The sequence below is a fragment of the Branchiostoma floridae genome, chromosome 11 (assembly GCF_000003815.2).
Source record: "Branchiostoma floridae strain S238N-H82 chromosome 11, Bfl_VNyyK, whole genome shotgun sequence".
NCBI classification, from domain to species: Eukaryota; Metazoa; Chordata; class Leptocardii; order Amphioxiformes; family Branchiostomatidae; genus Branchiostoma; species Branchiostoma floridae.
The window spans coordinates 2091999-2110068 of NC_049989.1; the positions used below are offsets into that span (position 1 = coordinate 2091999).

The 18070-nt window shown below is 43.6% G+C and overlaps 1 protein-coding gene and 1 long non-coding RNA gene across 5 annotated transcripts in view; one reads left to right on the forward strand and one right to left on the reverse strand.

Moving 5' to 3' along the window:
- The window catches only part of LOC118425597 (breast carcinoma-amplified sequence 3 homolog), a 106950-nt gene extending 101147 nt beyond the window's left edge, over positions 1-5803 (forward strand). For 3 of the 4 annotated variants that reach the window (XM_035834538.1, XM_035834540.1, XM_035834541.1), the window contains one exon: positions 123-4668. The gene's annotated coding sequence lies outside the window, so the exon portion shown is untranslated. Of the gene's footprint in view, positions 1-122 lie in introns of all 4 variants that reach the window. The other variant, XM_035834544.1, reaches the window with a different exon arrangement.
- LOC118425601 lies at positions 466-18066 on the reverse strand. The gene is made up of 3 exons (XR_004832312.1): positions 17873-18066; positions 6587-6698; positions 466-622 (listed from the first exon to the last, which is right to left on the reverse strand). It is a non-coding gene; the product is annotated as an uncharacterized LOC118425601 (long non-coding RNA).
- Positions 18067-18070: the final 4 nt, after the last annotated feature.

The following is an 18070-nucleotide window of genomic DNA, read 5'->3' on the forward strand; positions in this document are numbered from 1 at the left end:
TGTATCATGTAGACTTGTCCAGTTATGTAATGAGGCCACAGGAAGAATAGATACAATGTAAATTGTCAAACTGATTGTGGATCTGAAAAAAAAAACTAAAACTCTTCTTCTGTTTCTCTCAGGTCCCCTGCAGATGTAAGATGCCAGTTGTTACTCCAGCTCCCTGCAGCTATGTTCCCACAACAGGTGCCTCTTCTTTAGGTGACACCTGCCACACACCTGAGCAGTCACCTGGTGAGCCACCCACACATCCTACATCTCCTTCAGGAATGGATGTCCCTGGAGACTGTCCACTGTTGCTTTGGACGGGTAACTGTGCAGCCAGGTCCCCTTTGCACTGGACTATGATTCCTGGGCAACCAAAACTAAATTTCTTGAACTAGTTGAACTGTCATATCCAACACAAAACTTGGACTCACCCATATTTTCCACAGAACAGCTCCAGTTGTTGTCAAGTAATGAACAATCCACTGCTGCCGTGACGCCACGTTATGAAGATGGGACACATGACTCAGTGAGCAGTGGATCATATGTTGCTGGATGGCGCCCACCATCTCTGTACACGGATGGTTCTAAAGCTGAATTTGTTGTCCCTTTAATTTGAATTCGTAATTGGAATATGCTGCAAGATATAAAAGTATGATTTTAAAGACAACAAAACACAGGCTGACAAATTGTTCTTTACCTATGAAATTCGTTGAGAAATCTGAGAAATCTTGTGGTTGAAGCCTCTAGAAGAAAGAAGGCGTTAGATGGGTCACTTAACCCAAGAAGGTTGACTTCTTTAGTTCACATAGATAACTGTGTCTTCTACATGTACATGTAACTCGTTCTTCCCTCCCATGGAGAGAGAGACTAATAGTACAATTACTCAAACATTCAGTATTCTATTTCAGAGATTTGAGGGCCTTATGTTCGTCCTTTGTCAGATTTTCTTCAGTGTCAAATCGGCAGAGGAAAACAGTATTCTAGTTTAAATCTCACCTGTATGCAGGAATCTGCCCTTCCGGTATACCATACTGTACTGAATAGTTTCTACACTATTGGCCACATTAATTTGGTTCGTTGTTCCTTTCATTTTGTTGATGAGAAGTTGGATGAACAAGATAAAGGCCTTCCTTTTTGACTCCCAGAACAGGGAGGAGCAAAGAAGTCAATTTTATGAACAAAGGATATCCTCTTTCAAATTGTGCTGGTGATTTTTCCCCTTTTCGTTATAGCAAAGCATTGTGGCAATATGCTGGTGTTGTCAAAGATGCAATCTTGCAGTTTCAGAGACTGATACCAAGGAATTAACTTGATGTGGCCATAGGAATCAAGAAATGTGTCCAGTCAGTGTTTTTATTTAGGCAATTTCGACAGTAAGTTTTCAATCGCAGAACTTTATCCTTGCCATCATAGATATGAATTAAATATATCCAGATTATAATGTACAGAATAATATGTGAAGAATTTGGGATCAATGACATTAGCCCTTGTACTTAGTGATGAGATGTGTAGTAATATGGAAGAAGTTTTTTAACACACACAAAAAAATGACAGCAGATAATACGAACATGCACGAACAATGTAGAACATCCTTAACATCAGAATTTACCAGGCAAACATAATATTTGTACAGAAATTTCATATACCTTTCTGTTCTGTCCATGTTATCTATTATATCAGACACAATGTGTAGATAACCAAATGTTGCCTTTTAAAAACGAGTACAAATGTTTTGTCGGCATTACTGTGTTACGAAGAACTGTGGAAAACTTTTGTAACTTGTACGGACTTGTATGGTGTGTAATGGAAATGGAATGATGCTATTTAAAGAGAGGCCAATTAAACTACACCTTACTGGAGTGTGTTAAACAGTATAATTCTGATAGGACGTTCTGCAGTCAGTTTTGTTCGCCGCTTCTGGTACCGACAAGCTCAAACCCTCCTCTAATTCTGTAGTGCAGGATCAGAAAAGTTATTAGAATTTTAATCCAATGAAATTCTCCTTGGGTAAACTACACCTTACTGGAGCGTGTTAAACAGTTATATTCTGATTGGACGTTCTTCCTTCAGTTTTGTTTGCCGCTTACGGTACCGACAAGCTCTCCCCTCTTCTAATTCTATATTGGAGGATCAGAAAAGTTATTGGAATTTTAATCCGATGAAATTCTCCTTGGGTAAACTACACCTTATTGGAGTGTGTTAAACAGTAATATTCTGATAGGACGTTCTGCAGTCAGTTTTGTTCACCGCTTCTGGTACCGACAAGCTCTCTCCTCTTCTAATTCTATATTGCATGATCAGAAAAGTTATTGGAATTTTAATCCGATGAACTTGAGTAAACTACACCAAACAGTATAATTCTGATAGGACGTTCGGAAGTCAGTTTTGTTCACTGCTTCTGATACCAGCAAGCTCTCCTCTCCTCTCCTCTAATTCTATATTGCAGGATCAGAATAGTTATTGGAATTTTAGTTCGATGAAATTCTCCTTGGGTAAAACTACAACCTTACTGGAGCATGTTAAACAGTATTATTCTGATAGGACGTTCTGCAGGTAGTTTTGTTCGCCACTTCTGGTACCGACAAGCAAACCTCTCCACTAATTCTATATTGCAGGATCAGAAAAGTTATTGGAATTTTAATCCGATGAAATTCCTGGTGGCAGGGAAAGTGCGCCTCTCCAAATTCAGGGCCAACTTCTCAGGTCACCTCAATTCATTTTCATCACAAACGACTTTCCTGGTCATAACGAGGTTAGCGCTGCCTGGGTCAAGGGACTGGTGTTTGGCTGGATGGATTTACGGAGAAAATTAGTTATTATTTGCCGTAAATCACGGGACTATTACATTTGTCCTTGTCACAGCGCCCCGCCTGCAATCAGCCGGCGTCGCGACAGCCCCCGCTCTGTTCTCTATCATTTGTCGGACAGCTTCTGCTCCCGTTTGACATTTTGTCGCCATTTTTGATGTTATCGGCCACCCTTTCGCCTCTGATTAGGGGGTCTCCGACGCGATCATTCTAGACTTGAACCCGCAAATTTGGACTGCCGCTGCGCTGCCTCAATACGGCTGTTCCAAACCCGGTGTTTTGGGGGCCATTTTACCCTCACCAGTGTCCATCAAATGTCCAAAGCTGTTAAATGCTGTCAGCTTCCCTTCCAACCCTGTGTTTTTCCCTACCTGATCATGACGGCACTTTAGTCGATTCCCATCGGACCTTTGTTTGACGTATCCTGCTGGTTTACCAAACAGTTTTAGTGAAAACAGACTTTTTGTTTCCTACTGTAACTGAAAATCTCCCCCTCTTTGCTGCCAGACAGAGACACATTTTTGGTTGAGAATATATGTGTTATTTCTATCAACACGTCCATGCATGTTTGATCCTTTCAGACAAGACTTGCCAATCTAGCCTGTACCGGCTAGCTTATATCGGGTTGCAGTTTCGAGGGTATGATAATCTTGCACGATTCATATGCAGCATACTTGTTATTGTACGGCTTTACTTTTGTTTCATGACATATTTCCCTGGTGTTATCAGAAAAAATTTGGAAGTACATGATATCTATCCCTTGTTTGTTATGTCTCTGTCAGTAGTCAGTCACCCCTGGCTGAACTCCTAAAGTTTGAATAGACTATTGAACTGTTACAATATTACATGACAATCAATACTGGAGCCAATGGTGGTGCCGGACATACCATACGTACAATGTATGTCACAGCACGACATTTTCAAAACTGTATTCATGAAATGCAAGAGACCCTTAATGTATTACAATTACCCACATATATAAACACCCAGTGTTTTACGACCCTAATTACCATTTTGTAAATATTGATTCTCAGGATTGGGTTCTCCGCAGGAATTGACTGTCAATTTAGCATGTCGCAATTTTGCTACCGTTTCTGTCGGGTAGATTATATGATATCGACTGGAAGTTTAACTGTAGCACTTTGGAATTAGCCGACTCCTCTCTCATACTATCTTCAGGAATTACGGCGTCCATTCAGACGGCAGTTACGAAATCCCCCATTTTACCCGCCATCTCGCGGCGCTTTCGGAACGAATCCCCCAAACGACGGTAATCGCCGCGCGACTAATGCCCCTCAGCCCGGTTTACACGGTAAAGTGCTACAATTTTCACCGGAATCGGGGGAGCCTCCCAACCCACCACCCCCACTTCATTCGTCTTCATTTACTTAAGAGTAATAGCTCAATAATTGGGCTTGGGCGGAGAGTGGCGACTGGCAGAGACAGTCGACTCGATATCTAAATGCAGCGTTCGCCATTAAGGTGATTATTAATTCAAACTACTCCGAGAGAGAACGCCCGACAACTTCACCTTTAGCGCCGTATCGACCATCGGTCGGAGAATCCCACAAGTTTTGTTTTCCGTCCTGCGAGTCCAATCCTGGATATTGCTAATGCACATGAGGTATTGATGGGCAGATTACAGCAATATCAACATGCCGAGCCCCTAAATGAGTAAAGTGCAGGACTAATGAGAAGTTATACCAGATGTGTGGTAAAGTGGGAGTTGCTCTTTTAATTTTTAATTCTGGAGTGTTTTGAGAACACTTTTCTGTAATATCACAGCCTCGGGCTGAAAAGACTTAATCGCATCAAAATGGATTTTTTTTTTCTTGATGTGTGTTTTTGAAATGTTAAGTTAATGTAGAATGATGATGGAACAAATGACAGATGAAATGACAAAGTTGAAAGTCCTTAAAAGGTTTGATGTGCATGTATTATCTGAAAAACCCCTGCTAAATTTGTACATAGGTAAAAAACAAGAAATGCTCAAAAGTCAGAAACACTGACTTGTGACACAGCAAAACAATTGCCATGGCGTTGGCCTTGCCCAGCAATATAGCTGCAGTGATAGGGCATGTAAATGGTTTGTATAATTTGAAAACTAACCTCGTCTTTGTACAAAAAACACTTGACAAGATGTAGCAGAATTTTTCTGTTTGTCAGTTTTGTTGTCGACATTGAGAATCTATCCTTGTCTTTATACGAAAACACTTAACAAGATGTAGCTGAATTTTGCTGTTTGCCAGTTTTGTTGTTGTCCTCCACCCAGTATGTTTTTATTTTTTGGTTGGTGTGTTTTAAAAGGAATGCATTTTCCAAACTGGCCAAGCAAAAATCATGGGTTCTGCAAAACGGGTAATTAAATTTGTCTGGCCTTAGCACTTTTCCGATTCATCAAGTCACGTCAGTAATCCTGTTTGCTGACGTTCCTCGGCGCTGCTGCCTCAATAAAAAGCCGGCCTGCTGCCCATCCTTATATCAGCAGCTGTGTTACGATGATGGTTTTGTCAGGAATCAGTGATATACACTTACACTGTAATGGCCAAAATGCCTCAGAGCTATGCTGCCACAGATAGGGGAATATAAAGGAAAAATGAGTAATACTTCCCAACCCCCACAGAAGGGCAGGGAGAACATCTTTATTGTTATTGTGGTGATAATGATGATACGTCGGGGCCGGGATGGACTTGGCAGAAATGATAGCGTGGAAGTGAACCGTCCTGCTTATCTTACAATAACTGTTTTACACTCAAGGAGAGGAGGGATCCCACTTTCCTACAGGGCCATAAAACGTCAGAGCACTCTTCCTCTTACACCAGCGTAAGCCCTGCGTTTTACAGGCCGCAGAACGGACTGGTCGGTCTAGACAAATTAAGATGTGTTTTACTTTTAGGAGTCGACGTGAGAGAGACTGTTGTGTGGACAGTATTATGTGTGAACTGTGAAGAACATATGTTATACTGATGATGAAAATGTTGTAGATAATAAAGACAATTCTTTTGCTAATAACAGTGTTAATGTGTGCTGACTTTGGAGATGTTTGACTTTCTGTAATAGTAGTTGACATACCATTTGAATGTAACATTACCAGGTGTGAAATGTGCAGGTATGTTGGTACAAAGTTTTGGTCAGTTTAACAGGGTTTTAGTAAAGTTGATACAAGCTATTCAAAATAGAGCTAGAGCAAAATAGTGTGTGTGTGTGTGTGTGCATCTGCATGTGCATGTGCATCTGTTTGTGTATGTGCATCTGTTTGTGTGTGTGTTTGTGTGTTTATAGACTGAGATGCTTCCTGGGAATAAACTTCATGGCCCGCATCGGAGATAAAACCATAAAACCCTCTTGGAGAAGAAATACAGAAAGGCAGTAATTTCTGTATGTATGCATATGTATGTGTGTGTTTGTGTATGTGTGTCAGTGCAAGTAGAACACAAGTGCAAGTGTCCCATCTATATGTCCTTGCAAACAGCGCATTCTGCTGTCTCCACATCTCCAAGCAGAGGTCAGGTTCTGGCTTACCTCTTTTAGGCGTTTTTATTGGTTTTCTATGTTGTACTGAAATCTTCATGTCTCCGGGCCCATTTCTACAAAACAGAAAGCCTGATAAAAACAGCCAGAGCCTAACCTCTGCTTGGAGAGCACCATCTCCACACCACCGTGTCCTGTCCATCTGGTGACCGGCCGGGTGGAACCTCACACACCCAGGGGTCAACCTGCGTGATCCACTCCCAGGACCCGCGCCTCTTCCCGCGCCTTATTCAATACCACATAAATGCCGTATGTCTCACCTTGGTTACTCGCCCGGACAGAACATGAATGCTAAAGTAGACCAGCTTCTGTACGCCCTGGAAGAGCTGACCATGGAGGGGGATGGTGGAGTTTGCCGCATAGGAAGGGCATCTGTGGAAACATATTTAGGGTATACGGTGAAACCTGTACTAGAGAACTGTGCTACATAAGGGTACAGTCAAACCTGTACAAGTGAACTGCTTTACATATGGACCACCTGTCCATTTTTCTACAGTCATACCTGTACTGGTGACCACCTATACATAGGAGCTACCTGGCCATTGATACCTGTACTAGTGACCACCTCTGCATAAGGACCACCTGGCCATGGCTATACAGTCAAACCTGTACAAGTGACAACCTCGACACAAGGATCACCTGGCCATTCATATACAGTCAAACCTGTACTAGTGGCCACCTCTACATACAGACCACCTGGTCATTGATATACAGTCAAACCTGTAGAAGTGACCACCTCTACATAAGGACCAACTGGCCATTGATATACAGACAGTATAAGTGTACAAGTGACCACCTCTATATAAGGGGTACCTGGTCATTCATACAAATGTACAGTCAAATCTGCACTAGTGACCACCTGGTCAAAGTGGCCACTGATTGCTGGTTTTCCCATTGATACAAGCATAAAGAACCCTGTCTAACTGACCACCTGTCCATATTGAGACCAAATTTTATCAGTACCCTGAGTGGTCTTCTTGGGCAGTTTTAACTGTATACTCAAGATAACAACAGGTAATGGCTAAGATGTACAAAACAATCATCAACATCACATCACATATCAACATTAACTAAGTTTGTCAATCCACCAGCTCTTGATGATTGCGAAAGTTACTTGATGCAAATGGTGCAATTGCAAGTTACTACTACTAGTATGAAGCTGATAAAATTAAAACAGGCAAGAAATTGCGATTGACTCAAGCTCCCAAAAAGGCCTCTGCAGAAGAAGACATATTCACTCATGAAACCCTGATAGCTAGTCCAAAAAGGTCAAGAACAGGACTGGCTCTGAAACTACCTGAGAGCCACATTTTCGTTTAGACAGTTCTTTAACTTCAGGCCAATGGAAATTTAATGAATGAATGGCATCAGAATTATGTGCATTCTCAAAGGGCAAGACCATGAGCTGTTAAAAAAATCAAATCAAACTAGTAAATAGAGCATATCGATAGAGCATTTCAACTGTGTAAGGGAACTGTTGAATTATAATAAGAATGTCCAAATTTGTGTTCATATCAAGTAACAATTAGAACCCTCAAGAGAGCCAAATTTGAAGCAATCTGAAACCTGAAGTGAGAAAAACAGCGCTTTTTGTGACTTGCGAAACTAGAAAGGCTCGTATGGGGTTTTCAAATCCAAGGCTGTTTTTGCCGCTGAACTTCGTTTTGCAGATTTTCTTAAATTTGTCGTTAACACCTCTACTATTACGGTAACTGAAGGAAGACGAACAGAAATAACAATGGTGGTTGCAACAGGTCTTTCTTCTTATAAGGCCACACCAATTGGCAAAATGTCATTGATGAAATCTCCTTATCCTAGATACTTCAAAATATATGCAAAAGTACGGACAAATGTATATCTGGGCAAACTAGAAAGATTACAATTATTGCAACCAGTACTTCAAGCCAAGACCGTCTTCAGTGTACCAAGTAGCTAAACTTTCTTTGATGTAAGCTCCTTGGGTGTACACTTTTTTTTTTCAGTGGCTAGAGACGATTTTGTTAGAGAACCAATTTGGCGGCCGTATCAATCCACAGAATATATATGCTCTTTATCAAACCAGTCAGCCGTTTTATGATGATATTGCAGGACAAAAACCATGCACATTTTCGGGCGTTATGAAATAAAAGCGTATCCAACCAATGATCTACTCGCAGAAAATAACTTTCCTTCTCGATTTGTTCGATCAGCGACAACTTTGCGAGCGGGAGCGAAAGTTTTGAGCCATCCCGAAGTGACCCGGTCACTAAAACAATATCAGGGCGATTGATTTCCAACCCGGAGAAGTGCCTGATCGAATGAAGAGATTCCCGGGACTTCCCTGAATCATTCATATTGTCATTGAGCGGAGATCACTGCGGAACAATCTTAAAAATTGCCCGCGTCCCGTCCGAAAAACCCGTTTCTTCAATCTACGGTCCCGATCTATGGGTATCAGAGCCTACCCTGAACCATAAACTCCCGAACACTGAACGTTGCGGTGTCACTTACAATGTTCATGGATACCCGAGATGACATACTCTGGAAAAAAACGGCAATATTAGCTACTTTTGTGGGATCAGGGGTACAATTACGGGGTGATTTGGACAGTTAAACCCTAATGGGTTGTGGCTGAATGACCCAAAATGGCCGGGACACCTGTCAGTGTGTAATGGATAGAAGTGGCACCACACTCATGTTCGGAGTGCCATATTCCCCACTTTAGGCTATGGGGATGGATGAAACTTTAATGTAAGTTGCGCGCCTGTTCATTTGTATCTCCAGCCCGCTTCCAGATCAGTTTTGATCTATTATTCATTGCCGACCATTTGGCGAAATTCCCTGGAATTCCCTCTCTCCCGGCGCGATTAAAGGCTGGTCCGATTCAAGGGTTTTTGATCAAACGGCGAGAGACACGAGCTTTCCAAGTACAGGCCGAAAAGTGCGAGTTTATCGCGGCCGGAGCGGCAGCGAGCGCTTCGACTGGAGCCCGGGGGCTTTTCCCGAAACACCCGGGCTCTTTGAGCGGCTGCAGCACGGCTCATTCCGTCCCTCTGACCCGTGATTCGACAGCAGACGAGAAGATTTTCAATAATGACTGCCCTGGGGGCGCGCGCGCACAAAAAGTGGAGGCTTTACCGATGGTGTGTATTTAACTTTCTACAGAGAATAATGCGCCGTCATTGTGCGAATCAAATGAGGCGGAATTAAAATTATTATCGACATATGGTCTCGCCGCTACCGCCGCACCAAACGCCATGGGAGGCGGGAAAAGTCGCAGATTGTCGGAAGCGGCAAAAACCGCTCCTAGCAACCCTTGTCCATCGATCCTATCTTTTTTTTTTAAAAGATGAGTAAATGAAAACGGAGGCATCCTCCCGAGGATAGGGGGTGGATTGTGCGGGGGATATCTGCTGTAAATATTGGATTTGAAGTGCGGGCTTCCTTCGTGCGAGATCCAATTAGCCGGCGTATTTCGGGGCGGGTTGGGTAGGCGCGGGGGGCTCCACCTCTCACAGCGGGAGATAGCGGTTCGTACGTGTGACGACAGTTGGCGGAAAGTGCTTCTAGCCGGGAGGTACTGTACTATCCAGCCGCGGCACGCTCTAACCGTTATCTGCCGGATGTATCGGCGGGCGGCAGGCGGCGGATCATGGCCTATGATCATCGGTTTCAGCGCCTCCTGCTCCCGCGGTGGGGCCGGGCGCCCTGCCCGCGGGACACACGCGCGAACCCCGTGAACTTTCCTACCACTGACGCCGCGTCCGGAATACAGATAATTCGGCTTTGTCCGCTTCACTGTGCAAATTTAAACCATAGACGCTGTGATATACAAATCAAAGAGCCACACGTTAAGATACTTTTCCACATGAGTAATCACTATCAATGACATATTTAGCATCGTTAAATTTCAATAAAACATTACCTCCTTTGAATGACACCCCCCCCCCCCCAAATCGACTCATCATACTTGTAGAATTCCGAAAAGACAATGGGAATGGGAAAGTTAAACATTTTAGGCACTTCAAGCAGAATATTGTCCTCAAAAAAGGACATACGTATATCTCAGCTTTTCATTGAGTAGTATTGTGTTTCGTGTCTTACCTGTTCAACTCTACAAATGTAGATACACATGATGTATCCAAGTCAATAGGACGTAAGACGACAGTCTATGGGGTGCAACTTGTAACTGCTAGAAAATGTGTCTACCGTTTTTGTGGACTCCGTCATCGACATTCCATTAAAGCGAAAGCAAGGTTCTATACAACTTTGTGATATACAAAACGCTCTATAGAAAACTTGCTGTAGAATACGTTGTATCACGTTCTATGGAATAACTTCTGTGGAATAAGTTCTATAAGATACGTTCTACAGAACTATAGAACATTATTAAGAATTGTTAAGAATGAATTCTATAGAATACATTCTATAAAAATCGTTCGAAAGAACTTTCTTTAGAATGTGAACTTTTCATGGAATACGTTAAATGGAACCTCTTGTTGAAGTGAGAACCACCTGTTCGCCCGCCAGGCGGCGCTTCTTTGACAAACATTTCTATGAACAGTTGGCCTGTACAACGCGTCAGCTGTGGACAGCTGCGACGTCATCACGCCACTTGGGCGCTCGGTAACGCACAGAGTGGCCGCCACTCGCGCGCGATAACCCCAAATTATCCCTCATTATGTCCGTGGATCGTTAGCGATGTGGAATCACGGCAGATGTGTTTGTCCCATGCGATAGCCTCTCCGCCGTGCAGGAGGCTACAGGAAGCTACAAATGGTATAATGATGAGGGACATCTCGGCTCATATCATTGCCAAGCAGATGTGTAGCCTGGGTACCATCCGGATAGTAGTTCGCTCCGACAACAAGTTTGTTCTACACTATATAAAGTTTCTTCTTTGCTATTCCGCAGAAGCGAACATAGGAGCGAACTACTACCCGGATAGTACCCAGGCTAGCAGATGGACGAATTGGCTCGTTTTACGTTACGTTGTTTTATCGCAAATCGTAGTACGTTTGCCGTCCACACATACACCATCAAACCATACAAACAGTCGAATTTGTACACCTCTACATAAGGATCACCTGGCCAATGTGACCACTTTTTGGTGGTCCCTTAAAATATTTTTTTCGCATTTTCACAAGCATCAAGAATCCAATAGTTCCGATTTTATCGGTCCCCTGAGTGGTCTTCTCTGGAATGTTTGGCTGTACAAGCAAGATCCAAGCTTGTCTAGCTTGATTCGGCCTGAACTGGCGCCTCCTGGATACATGTAATAACTAAATAAGAAACGCTCAAGTGTTTGGAGAAAATGTTACAACGGGCTCTTTCTGTCATTTGTCTGATTCCGATGTTGCGATATGGCTGACGTATGTACTGTAACCAGGACTCCAACGCGTGACCTCTTCCTCAAAACTTGGGCGCGAGACAGAAAGGAAACAGAACAAAACAGAAATCCCGATAAAAACGACTAAAAAAAACTTTAAAAAACAGCCGGAGTCGAACCTCTGCTTGGAGTGTACAAGCCACCTTCATCATAACCGCGATCGTCATATTTCTTTCCTGTAACTTTGTAACCACCTGTACTGACCAGTGGCCGTCCCTTGGGATGTGCCTACTTGATATAAGCGCACAATTGTGCACAAATGATTACATGGGTTCCAGGCTACGACGGTAACTTGCTAGCTAACGTTTTAGCCTCTTTCAGGCTCCTCAGCATTACCTGTTGAATGGCTAGAGACACTCTAAACTATCTTAGACTCTGTGAAGAAGCTGGCCTCAGGGGTGCAAGCGTATAATGTGCTTTCTTTCTAAGGACATGTCAGTTCTTTTTGTACTCAGTTTCCTGTGGCCTGCCTTCGACGATAAAAATGTAGTACGGAAACGGCAAAAAGAGTAATGTAGAGTCTAGCACAGGACGGCGTTGGTCGAAGTAATTTGTTGGGACAAGGCTCATGACACTGAGTACACGCGGTACCTGTGTGCCTTCTACTGTCTGCCGAAGCTCTGTTCTGCGAAAATTTAGCAAACAATAGTATGTATTGACCATGATATTGTAGCCTCCACCTGTCCTTACATTTACAGCTGTCTTAGTAAGCGAGAAGACGTTGGGCATGTACATACTAGTATACATTATTCATGGTAGATATGATGTAGTAAGATTACACCTTCTTATATCTCTGCAATTGATATCATGCTTTATCACAATGACGTGTACTTAGCTTGTAAGGGCATATATCTATTAAAAAGTTATTTCATTCATTCATCTATTCATTGATTCATTCATTTCTTTCCCCTATTCATTGATTCATTGATTCCTTTCCTTCTTTTATGTGAGGGGAATTTCCTAGATTCTTTTTTCTTATTTACTGTCCAGTTGAACATTCATTCATTCATTCACTACCCTTCCAATGGAATCTGGAATATTTCCTAACGATCGCGCAGGTACACCCCGGCACCGTTTGGCTAATGGTGGGATCTAGAGGCTCTGTAGTGAACAGGTGCCAGTTAGTACCGGTGCACTGTGGTTAGCAGAGCTATTGTTACTTAGGCGTAAAATTGGTGCTTTCCGCTGTACGGGTTAAGATTTCTGCGACAAAGTGGCGATAAGGCGTAATGCGCCACCAGGTATTCCGTAGGGACAAAAACAGTCATCCCTTGTTCTTCATGTACATTAAAAGGTATCACAAGATTGTTTAAGTAGTAACTTACTCTAAAACTGCACTATCACAAAATTAGCAGAAGTTAAGCCTAGTATTTATGGAAGGAGCTTTTGAATGATTATGGATATTGGTACACAAGGTAGGAATAACGACTCGACGTTTCGCTTCAAGTGCCAGGCTTTTCCAGGTACACATGTACTTTTGCTCCTTAGCTTTTTTGTCTTGTCATAAACTTTCCCGCAACTATTTTTCCAGACACCTCCGGTGCACCGGTGTGTGATGTTGTTTTTGGCTGTTTTTCTTGTGTTGCCTTCACGTCTTCTCGTCCATCCCAACGCTCTGTCCCGCAAGCCGCCTCTCTCTGCGATGCGTGACGCCATCAGATAGACGATCATCCCGGGCTTAGCTGGGAGAGACAGTCGTCGCGTAGAGGGGAGGGACTCACCAACTCCAGGCAACGCTTCATCCAAAACTTTGGGAAAGAGGAGAGTTCTCTTTAATCTTGTTCGCTTAGGCCTCCTTTCCACTTGGTGGCGATCGCGCTGCGCTCTCTCCGCGACCTAAAACGGATGTGTGTACCCTTCGATTTCATACTGGGTATATCATACAAGACGTAAAAGTATGACTGAGAAGACAACAGACAACACACAAAGCGCCAAAAGATTCGTTTTCCCTTTAAACAATTCGTTGAGCGATCTCTCAAATTAAGGTCGCAGAGAGAGTGCGGCGAGAGCACCGTCCTAGTGGTTAGATGGCCACGTTCCATTAAAGTGGAAGCGAGGTTCTCTACAACTTATACAGGACGTTCTGTGGAAAATCTTCTCTAAAATACGTTCTATAGAATAACTTCTGTGGAAGATATGAAGATAAATTCTACAGAACTGTAGAACGTTCTATAGAATACGTTCTAAAGAATGAGTTCTGCAGAATACGTTGTTTTCTCGGAATTCTTCATCAGAACTTTCTATCACGCCACTTGGGCGCTCGGTAACGCTTTCTCAAACTTTGGGAAAGAGAAGAGTTCTGTTAATCTTGTTCGCTTAGGGTTTAGATGGCCCGCCGTGAGATCAGGGAGGCCTCAGTGGCGGCGCGCCGTGGACTCACCGGCCCCCCGAGCGTGTCCGGTCGGAGCCTGGCTCGAGCTGGCCGGCTTAAGGCAGGTGGGGACAGGTGAGACTACCTGGCGACTCCCTAATGCCGGACACGTCGCCAGTTTGCTTTGTGAAACGCGAGACTGTGGTAACAAATCCCTTGTAGCGGTTAGAGGAAGGACGCGGACACTTAACGCGGGGTGTCGACACCGGATGGAACAGCCGCGAGACTTTTCTGGACTTATACCTGTGGTGGGGGGAGAATTTGTAACTACTGTGCGTCGGGAAGGGGTGGAAGACGAAATATATTTCATCTTCAACGTTAACTGTCCCTCTAACGGGCGATGTCGTGTTGTCTTAATGGCTTGGGTGTTTGGCTGATAACGCAGAGGTCCTTGGTTCGAACCCCCTGATATGCCACCGATGTTGCGTCCATTTGAAAGGTCTTTTCCTAACTCCAACCAGTTGTATAAATAGATACCTTCGACTAAACTTCGGTGGTGGCTAAAAGATGATGTTAGGAGATGGATGGGCTCCACCTTCCAATACCATGTCTTCCACTGCTTTCATTAAAAAAGGCAAACCTCTAAAAAGCTTAGATTGTATTCCGTAGTATCAGTTCTCATTGGAACAGTTTAATTGTTTCACTTGTCACCATTGCACTGTCTGTATAATGTTACATGTTGCATCCCTCGACCTGTTACATCCCTCGACCCTCGGGCAATAACTTACAAATAAAACTCTTAATAATACATCTTGTTTTCAGTGAAACACATTGAAAAGTATCTGAGGGGCATTAAAAGGGACTCGACAATACACCAAAGCCTGGAGACAAGCCAGCGACACGGAAGTTCTTCCTATTTCCTTCTTTCGTGTCAACAGATGGTGAAATGTTTTTTCTTTCCTTGTTTCCTTTTTTTGGTCAACTTTCTTGAAAAAAAACAAAAACATTTTTGCATCGTTAAGCCGCAAAACAGATTGACCCAATATTCCAACACCCCCCTCCCCTATGACGATCCCTAGATCTACAACGTGTCACACGGAAAGGTCGAATCTTTCATCTTTATCACAAAGAGATCTGTATCGTCTGCAGAGGCGCCACGGTTTACAATGTGGTTTTGGCAGGCGGGAACTTCATGTGCGCTGTCCCTTGGACCATTCGTGCTTTTAAACTTATAACGGCAGAGACTTTGATGTGGTGGGAAATTTTCTGCGGTAAAACACTTTCCCAGAACTGATTTTGGGAAGAGATCGCATGAGAAAAATATTGCTATTGAAAAACTACTATAGCTAGTACTACACAGAGTTCGATTGGAAATTCATTGCATAAAGACATACGTACATTTTCACCGCAACAAAAGTATAATAAAAATGCGTCTTTCCTTTATCCACTTTGCCTCATTTTCCTATCTTTGCCCCTGCAGTCCCGTAGTAAGCTGCTAGGGAGCCCAAACCTATACCAATTTTTCCTTACATCAGAAGCTATGTGCGACCACAGCATGTCCAGGATAAAGGAAAACGCTTAAAACACAGAGCTACACGTAGGTCATACCGTGTCCCTGCCCTAAGCTGACCCGCTGACAGATGGATGTCCCTATCCCGCTTGTCAGGAATCGCCTGACCACGTCACTGCGATGGCGGTGCCCGTAGGTGCTACCCTGTGGTTTATAATTCAATTCCACGGTCACCGGGACGTACATGTCCGCGGAGTTTATTTTAAAAAGATGACCTGGTCCGCGGAGCAGATAGGGGTAGCCACTGGTGATGCTGACCAGTACTGACTGACCACACACTGCTTGGTAGGTAATGAATGGACGAACTTTATTGCTCGACAGTTTGGTGTTTTAGTTTCAAGAAAAGAAACGAAGAATAGAAGACTTGAAATTAGTAAATGATTTTAAAAGTGCATGCATAAAACACCGAGAAATACCTTGATCATTACGTCTGATTGGAGATTAGAATGCATACGTCAGGAGCAGGTACTTTGCCATTTTGACGTAGACAACGACAACAGTGACTTTTCTCTTACTATATTAGTGTTCTAAGTTTTCTAACCATTTGAGCATTTAAACTTTCTGCCACAATAGACGGCCCTTCAACTTGACGTTTCACTAACAAACTTGTCTCGGTCCCCCGAGCCAACCGGACGGACTTCCTCCACTTCATCGGGCTGATCCGTACAAATCCCGGGTCGGCGCGGGTCGGTACAGCCTAACGGTTCCTACCGCAGAACCACTTCCTCGGGTTAATTGTCCAATTAAAGGAGACAAACCTCCGCTCAGGGGATGCTGTCTTTCGGGAGTCTATCAGATCACCAAACCGCATGGGTAATGCAAGGTTTGAAGACTACGTCGTTCGTTCAAACCTTCGTAGTGCCTACTGCCTATTGGCACATATGGCAACAAGTGTCCTTGCTGTTTCTGTAGCATAGTTTATTTTTACAGGGGTTGCTAGTCCTTTCCCTTTAACGTGCTCGATGCACCTCCTTGAACACGGAAACCCCATTTTGAGTCCCTTCCGAAGGACGGGCGCAGTCCCAACCGAGATGCGCCTTCCTGGGATTGAACCGTAGTCTCCCAGCTTTGACTTTGGCTACTAGTTAGAAATAGGAGCTCAATTGGTAGCGGTCTCACAGTTGAGCTCCCATTTCTACAGGGACATCCACACGAAGACTATTTGTACACCCAGAGGAATAGAAGTCGAGCCATGAAAATAAACGGATCCAATTATAGCTCAATTATCTATTGAGAGAAAACCGAAAGACTTGAGGAAAAGTTGTGATTAGATGAGCCTTCAGCGTCGTGAAGTTGGCAGGGTAACCTTAAGAGTTGGGATTCTGCGGAGAACTGAACCTTCGCTGGCCGGCTAACTCTCGTCTGACAATCCTTCATACTATTTTGTTATCCTCATTTGATGTGAAGCATGATACTTTTCTACAAGCTAGTACTAGTGTGATGCGGCTCTTCTGTGGCTCGCGTTTTTGGCCAAACACAACGGGTCACTCCTACTCGATATTAAAGTGTGTTGGGTTCTTTTACGTTCTGAAGTTTGACGTCTGTCTTCATAGTGCATTGCAGAAACGGTTTGGTCATTTATGTGACACTTAAAAGGTCGCCTTAATTCAAAACCTAACCCAACGCCTCGTATGACAAACTTAGCCCACAAGTGGGACAGTGTATGTGTAATCACGACCCTTAAGTGGACGGCAAGGTCGATCCTGTTGTCAAAATAACACAATTAGCAATTCGCTGTACTCTTTGGGCAATGTCCCTATGTGTACCACTAGCCCTATAAAATCTAATGAGTGGAAAAAAGCATCGGAAAGTGGTCGACTTAGATGACTTTCTCTTATCTTTGCACAAGTTATTTTAACAATATTTTCCGCTTGTTCCAAGTAGAAGTAAAATACTTTCAACTTTAAGTCTGGAGCTATTGACAGAATCACTGGCAAGATGATCCAGTCAATAAAAAAACACTATTGACAAGACGATCCTGTGAACAGTGCAATAATATTTCTGTTATTGACAAGATGAATCCTGTCCATAACCCAATCTCCCGATTAAAACCTGTTGAGTAGGGAAACAGGAAAAAGCAGGCAAGCGTTAATTGATTTTCTCTTCTTTTTTTATACAAATTAATCAGCGTCTATAACATTATTTCTCTCCTTAGTTACAACAGCAACATGGACGTAGTATAACGTCCTTGACTGCAAGAAAACTTTTGATAGCGCCCTTGACATAAAAAAAACTGCCGCAAATCGGCTCTGTCGTAAACCCGCAGATCGTGTCGCGCACGCTGCAGCGCGCCGTACCTGTCAGTCCGCATTAGGCGTAAGTAGTCGGGAGGAACACCAGGCGTGAGCGGGGCGTCAGGAGCTCTCCTCCGGCGGCAAGGGCGTGGGACGGGCCGTAGCCTCCACCAGGCTCCCGAGGTCGCTGGAAAAGCAGTAGAAATATGTCAAAAAGATTGAAAACACGATAGAGGAGTTGGTTGGCAGAGGAGTAGGTCG